This window comes from Triturus cristatus, chromosome 5_2, assembly GCF_964204655.1.
Source record: "Triturus cristatus chromosome 5_2, aTriCri1.1, whole genome shotgun sequence".
Taxonomy (NCBI): Eukaryota; Metazoa; Chordata; class Amphibia; order Caudata; family Salamandridae; genus Triturus; species Triturus cristatus.
The window spans coordinates 517,272,063-517,283,599 of record NC_140588.1 but is presented as its reverse complement, the minus strand read 5'-3'; positions in this window follow the sequence as shown (position 1 = coordinate 517,283,599).

Here is an 11,537-nt window from a genome sequence, read left to right as displayed (position 1 = left end):
TGTGATTCCCAAAGGAATACTTCCTGTCAGGATTACCTCTTGTAAAGTACACGCTTACACAGCTTGCAAGTCACTAAGGGTGCATTTACCTTTTGCTGGCCTTCTGGAAAAGTAAAATACTCCCATCAGTAAGAGGTCTTTTGTTTCCTCGCTCTCTGCCTCAAGGTAGTGCTGCTAGCCTCACTCTCAGAAGAGCTCTGCTGTTCTGCCATCGTATCACAAAGACAACCCAGCTCCTTCTCCTAAGGGATCACAAGCAGAAATGAGGGGAATGGGTGTGGTGTAGGAGAGTTCTAGAACTGAAAGTAGTTTCAACCAATCAAAAGTTGTGTTTCATGATCACATGACCTACCGTACGCTTACGGTACGCTTACGGCAAAAGTACGCATGCGCGTAAAAAAGACACGCGCTCGCGCGCATGCGCATAACAGTCACTCCCCGACACTTCCGCGTAACGTGCGCGTGTAGCGTACACGCGTACGCGCCCCACGCGGAGTACGCGCGGCTACGCAAATTGCCTAACTATACGCAAACAGCGTAGATAAATTACGGACATTGCGTAAACCGTACGCTTACCGTAAGCTTACCGTACGCGTACTAAAAAAAAATTTAAAAAAAAGGAAAAAATGTATTGCTAATAAATTTTACCTGTTTATTTTATAAAAAATGTTAAAAAAAACATATTGTAGAATTTTAAAAAATTAACCATAGTCTTTAAAAAAGGATAGAAAATTAAAATAAAAATATGTAAAAAAAAAAAGAAGAAAAAAAAAAAATTAGCATTTAAAAAACCTTGCAAATTCACTGAAAAAACCATGGGTTTCACACACGTTATAGTTAGGAATTAGCATTTAAAAAACCTTAGAAATTCAATGAAAAAACCAAAGGCTTCACACATGTTATAGTTAGCTGGACATTTCACTCGTAAAAAACCAATGAAATTCCCCCGTTATAGTTAGTTCAGCTAACTATAACTCTCGCGCCCGCAATGCACTACTGATGACGTCGCATATTACATCACTCATGACATGGTCAGTGACATCACTCATGACATCACTGATGACATCTCAAATGACATCACTGATGACATCATCCAGTGAATGTGTGTTTTTCTGAAAATTAAATATGTTTTATATATGTATATCTCAAGGTCGATGGAAGAATAAATGAGTATATAAGTGTCTAAATTGATGATTTGTTTCTGAAAAATTGATTGTATAACTGACTGATTAAGTGTATCTTTTTGAATACATGGCTTAGTGAGTAATGTTTAAATGTGTAAATACCTGTATCAGTCTCTCACTTTGTATATAAGTGGCTGCATGGGTTGGTGAGTAGCTACATGAGTGTCTATATAGGTTAATAGTTGGTTTTTTGAGTATCAGTATGAGTGTCTGAGTGTCTTCATGGTGCGGTGGGGGGTATTACGTAGTGCATAGATGCATGAATGAGTGACTCACTGTTTGTATGTGTTGAAGACAGCATGTGTGCAGGACTGTATGGGTGGATGAGTGTGTGCATGGGTGTGTTAGTGAGTGAATGACTGTCTCAATAGTGTCTTCATAAGTAACTACATATGTTTTAAACTAGTATATGTGACTATTGGTGTTTATAAGTGAGTATATGTGAGAGTGAGAGATTGGAAGAGTTCCTGTATGAATAAGTATGTGTTTCTATAAGTGATTGTTTAAAAGACTAAGTATGTGTAAGTTTCTGTAAAAGTAAGTGTGGTGGTGTGTGTATAACTGTATATGCAAGTAAATGGATGTTTGATTCTTTATTAGCATGAGTGACTATGTGTGAGTAACTCTATGGATGAGTGGGATTGTGTTACAGGATGTTTAGGTGTATGAGTACATATGATGTGTGAGTACATGTATGAGTGACTGTATAGGATTGTTGGTGGATGAGTGGATGTGTATGTGGATCTTAGAATTACTGAATAGGGTGTTGTAACTGTTATTGGTATGTCCATTTTTTTGAAAATTTTAGTCTCTATTTTTGAATGTTTGTATCAAAGGTTATATTAGGGTGAGACGAGGTCTACCACTCTGTCACAAGGATAATGTCATCAGTGATGTCATTTGAGATGTCATGAGTGATGTCATGAGTGATGTCACTGACCATGTCATGAGTGATGTAATATGTGACGTCATCAGTAGTGCATTGCGGGCGCGCGAGTTATAGTTAGCTGAACTAACTATAACGGGGGAATTTCATTGGCTTTTTACGAGTGAAATGTCCAGCTAACTATAACATGTGTGAAACCTTTGGTTTTTTTCATTGAATATATATATATATATATAATATATATATATATATATATATATATATATATATATATATATATATATATATGAAAAACAAGAGGGGTCCCTCAATGAGGATATCTCTACCAGAAGGGGTTACAGCACACCATTGTCGGTAGCATCACTGGCAGCATCCATTCAAGCCACCATTGCCATACACTTTTCAACCATTGTGCGCTCTTCGTCAGTGGCTGAAGAAAGGACATGCAACTGCAGCGTTTGGAATCCTGGATATTTATTTAAGAAAGTCCCGCCCCATTGGGCGCTAAGCATCCTGGTCAAAGTAGTCCAGTCCAGAGGTAGAGATATCCTCATTGAGGGACCCTTCTTGTTTTTCTTGTTATGCGGCTGGTCCAGCCGCGAGGATGTCCCGTTGCTTCAAAAGCGGATCCTAGGTGCACGCAATCGCGGCACCGTTGCGGACGGAAGGGGGCCTCATTGCCGGCGTGGAATAGGCATCACAGCAGTTTCTTTTTCACGTGCTCTTACCTACTTGGGGCATATTTTTGTAATTTTTCCACATGGTTAAAACTTCTTGGCTGCACTCGGTGCCCACTGGGGTATATGATGAACACAGAGTCCTCGTGATCAGAGGGACAGGGACAGGGAGCCCTCTTGTTTTTCACATATATATATATATATATATATATATATATATATATATATATATGTATATATATATATATATATATATATATATATATATATATAGGGACATTATAGTTAGGAATTTGCATTCTAAAAAAACCTTAGAAATTCATAGTAGAGATCAAAGGACATCACTGGTGACATCTCAAATGACATCACTGATGTTATCATCTATATAATCTCTGATGCACCTACTCACACTTCAATATAACCTATCATACACCCACTCAAAATTTCAGACTACCACTCTTGAAACCATTGATACACCAATTCCAGTACGTACATGCCCACTCACTGATTGATAGGTCTACATACACATCCACTCACTCACCCATAAAGGCACTCATACAGCCAGTCACTCACAATACAGCCACTATGCTAGCCATTCATTCACCCATACAAGCACGCACTCACCCATACAACCACTCTCACAATCACTCACTCACACATGCAGTCACTTATATACTCCAACACTCACAAATCCTGCCTTTCACATATTCAGTTACTCACCCATATACCGCTGAGACATCCATTCACTCAACAACACAGCCATACGCACACTCACTTGACCATAGAGTCCCTCATAGACACACTCATAAACCCATACAACCCAGAATTCACCCACTCTTACATCCATGCAGGGAGTCACACACCCACTCGAACACCAGCACAAACACTCAGGAACCCATACATGTACTCAGATAACTAATCAATAACCCATATAGAAACTCATGTATCTACTCAGCAACCCATGCAGCCACTTACACAGCAACTGACTGACTTATACGGACATTCACACAGATTAGTCACTCACCCACACATTCACTAACACACGTTTAATCACTTACTTATACAATCAGTCACGTACACACTAAATCATCCATGCAGACACTCTTACACTCATTCTTCAATGCACCTTGACATATATATATATGTATGTATATATATATATATTACATACTGGCAGTCGCCAGTAGGTAGTTATAGTTAGGACCTATTTTCCATAGGAAACCGCAACATTCTATTTGGAATAACGTTGGCGCCGATTGACGAATATTCGTGAAATTTTCCAAACTTTTGGCCAGCTCCGGTCCGCTCCTATCCTGAAAATTTCATGGTGATTCGTCATGCGGGGGCCGAGAATAAAGGGGGGGTCCCAAAACACATTTTCCCCATGCATTTTCCCATAGGACATGTTGACGCAGCTACAGCCTGAACTGCTGAACGGAATTACACCAAATTTGGCAAAGAGGTAGTCCTCAGTTCAGACTCGTGCCTTTTACTTAAATGGTGTAAATCCGTTCAGTAGTTCCTGAGAAAATTAGAGTTAAAAAGATAGATGTATCTGGGCGGAGCTTAACCACAAATCTCATCGTGAGATCTGAATGGCTGTCAGTACTTCATCCAAGAAGTGTTGGCAGCCATCTTGGGACCAATATACATTATAGCACCTCATTAAAAAGCATTGCAGTTAATAGAAGGTTTTAAGACTTTAATTACATTATAAATCATTTGTTGATGGTACCGTACACATTTTAGGAATTGTGGTGTGTTCTAAGGGGTTTTTACCATGTGAAAAAGCCTTCTGCTGATATCATTAATCATGTTTGAGAGAAAAATATTTTCTCATGCTTTTCCCACAGAGGTTTGGAAGGTGATCTTTCAGCTAAACTGAGAGCATATTTTCTGTAAATTCACATTATCTTTCTCAGTCATTTGAGAATGAAGTCTGACATTCTCAGTAAAACATGTACATCCAACAAGGGCAGAGACTGTCAGTTGATTCCTTTGTGTTCTACTGCAGCTTCCCAGAGTGTTCTAAAGAACAACTAGAGCGCTAACAGTCCTACTTATGACAAACGTATTGCACACCTGAAGCCATCTTGATTGGAGTAAAGTGTTAACTCTTAAAACATTTAATTTAAAAAGGAACAAAATGAGGGGGTTCATTTTGCCATAGAAAGTATGATTAGTGCTGCAGAAAGAAAAATTAGGGCACATTTTAGTGACTTCTCAAATCCTCTTCTATTTCATTAAAAAATTCTGAAATGCAGACTGAAACATGCACTTTCAATACCAGCAGCAGACTTCTGTGGTGAGCAGTAGCTTTACTACAGTGATCTAATAAGCAACTAGAGTGCTAACATTCTGAATTTATGGTAAATGTGTGACACATCTGAATGCCTTCTTGATGGAATCAAAGTAAAAAACTGAAAGTATTTCCTACTGAGGAGACTGTAGTAAATGAGGAAATTAGGAAACTTCATAACAAATAAATCTCCCAAGATGGCCACCAGAGACAAAAGAGCCAGAATGCAGCACAAATATCACCCAGATGTAGCCCACATGTAGCCCAATGACAGAAGTGGTGCAAAACACTTATTTTTTGTGTATTTGCAGTTTTATATAGTGCAGACTTGTCAGGTATTGTAGTGCTTTACATGAGCATTGGTTATATCACACAAGATCAAATTCATTTTGGTTGTAGACATGTGGAGATTAAGTGATTTGACCAGAATCACAGAATGTTGAGCTGAAGCAGAAACTTCAACCTGGTTCCCCAGTTGCAAAGTCTGCAGCTCTGGAAGTAACACCACATCCTCTCCCCTAGGTGCAGCATTTAATCAAGTGGTCAACTGGATAAAAAAACATAAAGATTAAAAATAAATTCAAAGTTCTTTGTCGCTATTTGAAAACTCAGAAAATATGTCCTCATTTTAGTTTTTTAGAGCACTAACCATAATTTTGATGCAAATAAGACCCTCTCATATATGTAATTTCTAAAGGAAATGCTCTAGGTATTACAGTTTTGATTACATCAAGATGACGTCAGGTGTTCCACACTTTTGTAATAAATATAGAATGTTAGCAATCTAGTTGTTCATTGGGATACTGTTGAGAGGCAGAGGCCAGGGGCACGGCCTCTGAAAATTGAAGGCAGGTAGGAGAGTGCAGAGGCAACAATTTGACCACACTGGGCAGGCAGGAAGGGCAGTGGCAGCACAACAGACTATGGAGGGCAGTGGAATGGGGGGCAGGGGCAACAAACCAACAATACAGGAGTGGCAAGAGAGGCTGTGTGGCCATTGTGGGCAGAAGGAAGAGGCAGTGGTAGTACAACCATACATGCCAACAGACCCGTTTCAGCCAGGAAACATACAGTTTTTAAGCTCAAATGGGCTTTATTTGATCTGCCTCCTGTCTACAATCTCCTCTTTTTCAATGTAACTCAAAGGGGAAAATCAATACCCCAGTTTTTTTTCAAAATCTCCCTCTTACCAAGTTCAAAATGTTCGCAAGTATGGTACATTGGATCATGGTAGGCAGGAGGAATTGGGGTAGGGACATGGACTCGGATAACAGAGGACAGGAGGGACATGTATAGGTGCACCAAACTGACCCTACAGGGCAGGCATCAGGGTTTGCAGCAGCACAATACACCACACAGCGCATGCGGGACGGTAGTGCAGCACAACAATCCATAGAAAGCAATAGGGAGGGGACAGGACCATGCACATGGACAACAGAGAACAGAGGGGAAAGAGGCAATGGTAGCTAGCTGACCATAATGGACAGACATGAGATAAAGCTGCAGCATAACAGACCATAAAGGGCAGGAGGGACGGATCAGGGGCATTACAATGGAACAGACAAGCCAGGAGGGAGGGAATAGGGGTCTGCACATGGAAACAGAGGGCTGGGGGCAAGGGGGCAAGGTGGCAGGCCAGGAGCAGCAAGATGACCATGGAGGTCAGGCAGGATGGGCACTAGAAACAAGACACACCATGGAGAGCAACAATGAGACTATGATGGCATACACACAGACCATGTAGGAAAGGTGGGAGGGGGTCAGGCACAGCTAGCTGACCAAACAGGGAAGGTGGGAGGGGCCATGGCAGCACAAAAGACCATGCATGGCAAGCGGGATGGTTAGTGGCAGCACAATGGCTATGATGGGCAAGAAGGAGGGTGCAGGGGCATTCACAAAGGACCATGGAGGATAGAAGGGAGGGTCAGGACATGAGCACAGACAAGAGAGTTCAGGGGAAGAGGCCTCACAACAGACCGCGCGGGGCAGGCAGGAGGAGCAGTTGCAGCACAACAGACCAGGGAGGGCAGAAGGGTGTGGCAGTAAAATGGACCATGGAGGACAGGAGGAAGGGGATAGTGGCATGGCATGTGGACAGGCAGGGTGGAGGTGGCAGGGACAGGTTACAGTCATCTGACAATGCTAGGCAGGTGAGAGGGGAGTGGCAGCTCAACAGAACACTCAGAGTAGATAGGAGTGGCAGGTCCATGGAACATGGTGGGCAAAAAGGATGGAGCAGGGGCATGCACAAAGACATCGGAGGGCAGAGGGAAGGAGAATAGGGGCAGCAAGCTAAGCACAGAGGCTAAGCAGGAGGTCAATGATGGGCCATAGAATTGGGCAATGGAGGGCAAGAGGAGTGGACTGGTACATCATGCTAAATGGAGGGCAGTGGCAGCACATCAGACCATGAATGGCAGGAGGGAGGAGGCTAGTCCATGGATTCAGACAACAGAGGATAGGGAGGAGGTGGATGGGGCTGCAAGCTAACTGTTCAGAGAAGGTGGGTATTAGGAACTTTATTTTTTTTTAAATGTGTGTCTGTGCGAACTACTTAAAATATGAACAAGTATGCAGCATAATCTCACTTTTATTCAGGAAGAAGAGGACGTTTGTGACTGTGACTCCGTGCTCACTTGGCAGAAACACCCCCTGACCCTCCACCCCCCATCGCAAAATGTAATGCCCGTAAAAAGGGTAGGTGGACGCAGTGTTATATAGAACATAGTCCTGAGAGCACGATTGAAAATGAAAACTAGATATAGTATATGGTATAAACTATGCACCAAAAAGTGTGATATAAGATGAACCGGGGTGTGAAATATAATATGCAATACATTGTGCACAATGACAGATTCATTGGAGAGCTCGAGATAGCACAGGCACTAGCGTGTGCTATGCGATATGCGCCTTGGAGTGTAATATGCACAGGGCAGTGTTGTGTAACCTAACTAGTCTCTAAAGTTGTAATATAAAATATGTGCTGGGGAGTGTAACGTTGCATATGCACTGTGACAAAGATATGGATCTCAGATTGTAATATGTATGGCATAACGCTGTGCGTTATAACATAGGCATCCAGGAAGGCATGTTAGATGGGGCAATATAACCTGTGCGAAGGTAAGTGTGGCATGACATATTCACGGGGTGGTGTTACAGTGCACATGGGCTAGAGAGTGTCATAGCATACGCACTAGCTGGTGGAATACAACACAGAGGTGAGTGGCACTCGGCGGGCACTGGTGGGTGTAACACAGCATTGGGCTCAGCCAGGAGCATGCTGTGACTCTCAAGTGAGGTTCGTCTCCTTTCTAGAGAGTAAAATAAAAAGTATTACACATCCGGCGGTGGATGTGTGTTTTATTAACCGTGAGGGGGGTTTCTTGCATAGTTTGGTCGAATTTTTGTCGAATCCCCTTTGAATGGCTTGGTGTGCGTGTGTATTACATGTGCCCGTCAATAGCTACCCATGTTTGTATAAATAAATGACAAGGGTGTCTACTTGGAGAGTACCCACAGGCGGGGGCGCCGGGATTAGGCACGGTAGGGTGTCAGACACGTCAGAGCTTCACTAGGGGTGTAAATACATTCCACGTGGATTCATTGTATGCAGTCACCTTTTAATGAATATCACGCAAATCGTCATGGTGATAGGTACATACGGTTTGTCCAGCATGTCCTAGGTGTTTCTATAAATATATATTTTTTTAAAATAATGAAAAACAAAGGCCGTCCCCAGGGGATGGGGTCCCCTGGGCCATAAGTGGCCTGAGTAGGGGGGCAATGCAGCCCCCCTCCTAAAGAATAAAAATTTAAAAAAATAGGCCATGACCCAGGGGTTGGGGTCCCCGGGGCCGATTAAGGCCTTGGGAGGGCCAAATTAATTTTTTTCAACCCAAAAAATTAGCGTGCAGGCCCGGGGGGATGGGGTCCCCAGGGCCAAGAAATTAGAAAAAGAGGGGGGCCACACAGCCCTCCTTCTTAAAAAAATAAAATAAATCAAAGACTGGCATCGCGCCGGAGGCCACGCCCCTCCTTGCAGCACTCTGCAAACGCGCCCCCTGACCAGTTGTAAGTTGGGGAATTAATTCCCCTTCCATACTGAGGGTCCCTGAGGGCCAACTAGCCCAACAGGTATCTCTAGTATGCGCCAGGGAGCTGCGTTGCAGACAGGTTTTCTGAGGCCATGCCCCTTTTTACACCTCTATGCAACGCAGCTCTGTGGCGCTTACTGGAGGTACCTAGTGGGCTAGTTTGACCCTAGGGACCCTTAGGATTCAAGGGGACTTAATCTCTCAACTTAGAATGGCCACAGGGCGCGTTTACACAGTGGTGAAGGGAGGGGACGGGACCTGAGGTGACGTGTGCAAACACGCCCTGTGGCGTGTTTTAAGTTGGGGAAATAATTCCCTTTCAATCCTGAGGGACCCTGGGGGCCAACTAGCCCACCAGGTGCTTCCAGTAAGCACCACAGCTCTGCGATGCAGAGAGGTGGTGCAGGCCGTGCCCCTTTTTACACCTCTCTGCAATGGTGCTTACTGGACGTACCTAGTGGGCAATTTTGCCCCTAGGGACCCTCAGAATTCAAGGGGACTTAATCTCCCAACTTAAAAAATGGCCACAGGGCGAGTTTACACAGTGGGGAAGGGAGGGGACGGGGCCTGAGGTGACGTGTGCAAACACGCCCTATGGCGCGTTTTAAGTTGGGGAAATAATTCCCCTTCAATCCTGAGGGCCCCTGGGGGCTAACTAGCCCACCAGGTGCTTCCAGTAAGCGCCACTGAGCTGCATTGCAGAGAGGTGGTCCAGGCCGTGGCACTTTTTACACCTTTCTGCAACGCAGCTCTGTGGCGCTTACTGGAGGTACCTAGTGGGCTAGTTGGACCCTAGAGACCCTCAGGATTCAAATGAACTAAATCTCCCAACTAAAAACGGCCACAGGGCGTGTTTACACAGTGGTGAAGGGAGGGGACGGGGCCTGAGTTAACGTGTGCAAACAAGCCCTGTGGCGCGTTTTAAGTTGGGGAAATAATTCCCCTTCAATCCTGAGGGACCCTGGGGGCCAACTAGCCCACCAGGTGCTTCCAGTAAGTGCCACTGTGCTGCGTTGCAGAGAGGTGGTCTAGGCTGTTCCCCTTTTTACATCTCTCTGCAACGCAGCTCTGTGGTGCTTACTGGAGGTACCTAGTGGTCTAGGTGGACCCTAGGGACCCTCAGGATTCAAGGGGACTTAATCTCCCAACTTAGAATGGCCACAGGGCGCGTTTACACAGTGGTGAAGGGAGGGGACGGGACCTGAGGTGACGTGTGCAAACACGCCCTGTGGCGTGTTTTAAGTTGGGGAAATAATTCCCTTTCAATCCTGAGGGACCCTGGGGGCCAACTAGCCCACCAGGTGCTTCCAGTAAGCACCACAGCTCTGCGATGCAGAGAGGTGGTGCAGGCCGTGCCCCTTTTTACACCTCTCTGCAATGGTGCTTACTGGACGTACCTAGTGGGCAATTTTGCCCCTAGGGACCCTCAGAATTCAAGGGGACTTAATCTCCCAACTTAAAAAATGGCCACAGGGCGAGTTTACACAGTGGGGAAGGGAGGGGACGGGGCCTGAGGTGACGTGTGCAAACACGCCCTATGGCGCGTTTTAAGTTGGGGAAATAATTCCCCTTCAATCCTGAGGGCCCCTGGGGGCTAACTAGCCCACCAGGTGCTTCCAGTAAGCGCCACTGAGCTGCATTGCAGAGAGGTGGTCCAGGCCGTGGCACTTTTTACACCTTTCTGCAACGCAGCTCTGTGGCGCTTACTGGAGGTACCTAGTGGGCTAGTTGGACCCTAGAGACCCTCAGGATTCAAATGAACTAAATCTCCCAACTAAAAACGGCCACAGGGCGTGTTTACACAGTGGTGAAGGGAGGGGACGGGGCCTGAGTTAACGTGTGCAAACAAGCCCTGTGGCGCGTTTTAAGTTGGGGAAATAATTCCCCTTCAATCCTGAGGGACCCTGGGGGCCAACTAGCCCACCAGGTGCTTCCAGTAAGTGCCACTGTGCTGCGTTGCAGAGAGGTGGTCTAGGCTGTTCCCCTTTTTACATCTCTCTGCAACGCAGCTCTGTGGTGCTTACTGGAGGTACCTAGTGGTCTAGGTGGACCCTAGGGACCCTCAGGATTCAAGGGGACTTAATCTCCCAACTTAAAACGGCCACAGGGTGTGTTTACACAGTGGGGAAGGGAGGGGACGGGGCCTGAGGTGACGTGTGCAAACACGCCCTGTGGCGTGTTTTAAGAGGTAGTTTCAATCCCCTGCCCTATTATATACTAGGGGCTTACAGAGGAGGTCATGCTAATCACAGGGGGACCCCAACACATAGTGTTCCCTAGAGTATGTAGGTGTCTTCACTGTATTCTGAGTGTCTTTTAACATAGCACTGGCTCTAGGACTGGTTAGTCAGACTCAGTTACCACCAGTATCCGTCTGAAAAAGTTGAGGGTACAGGA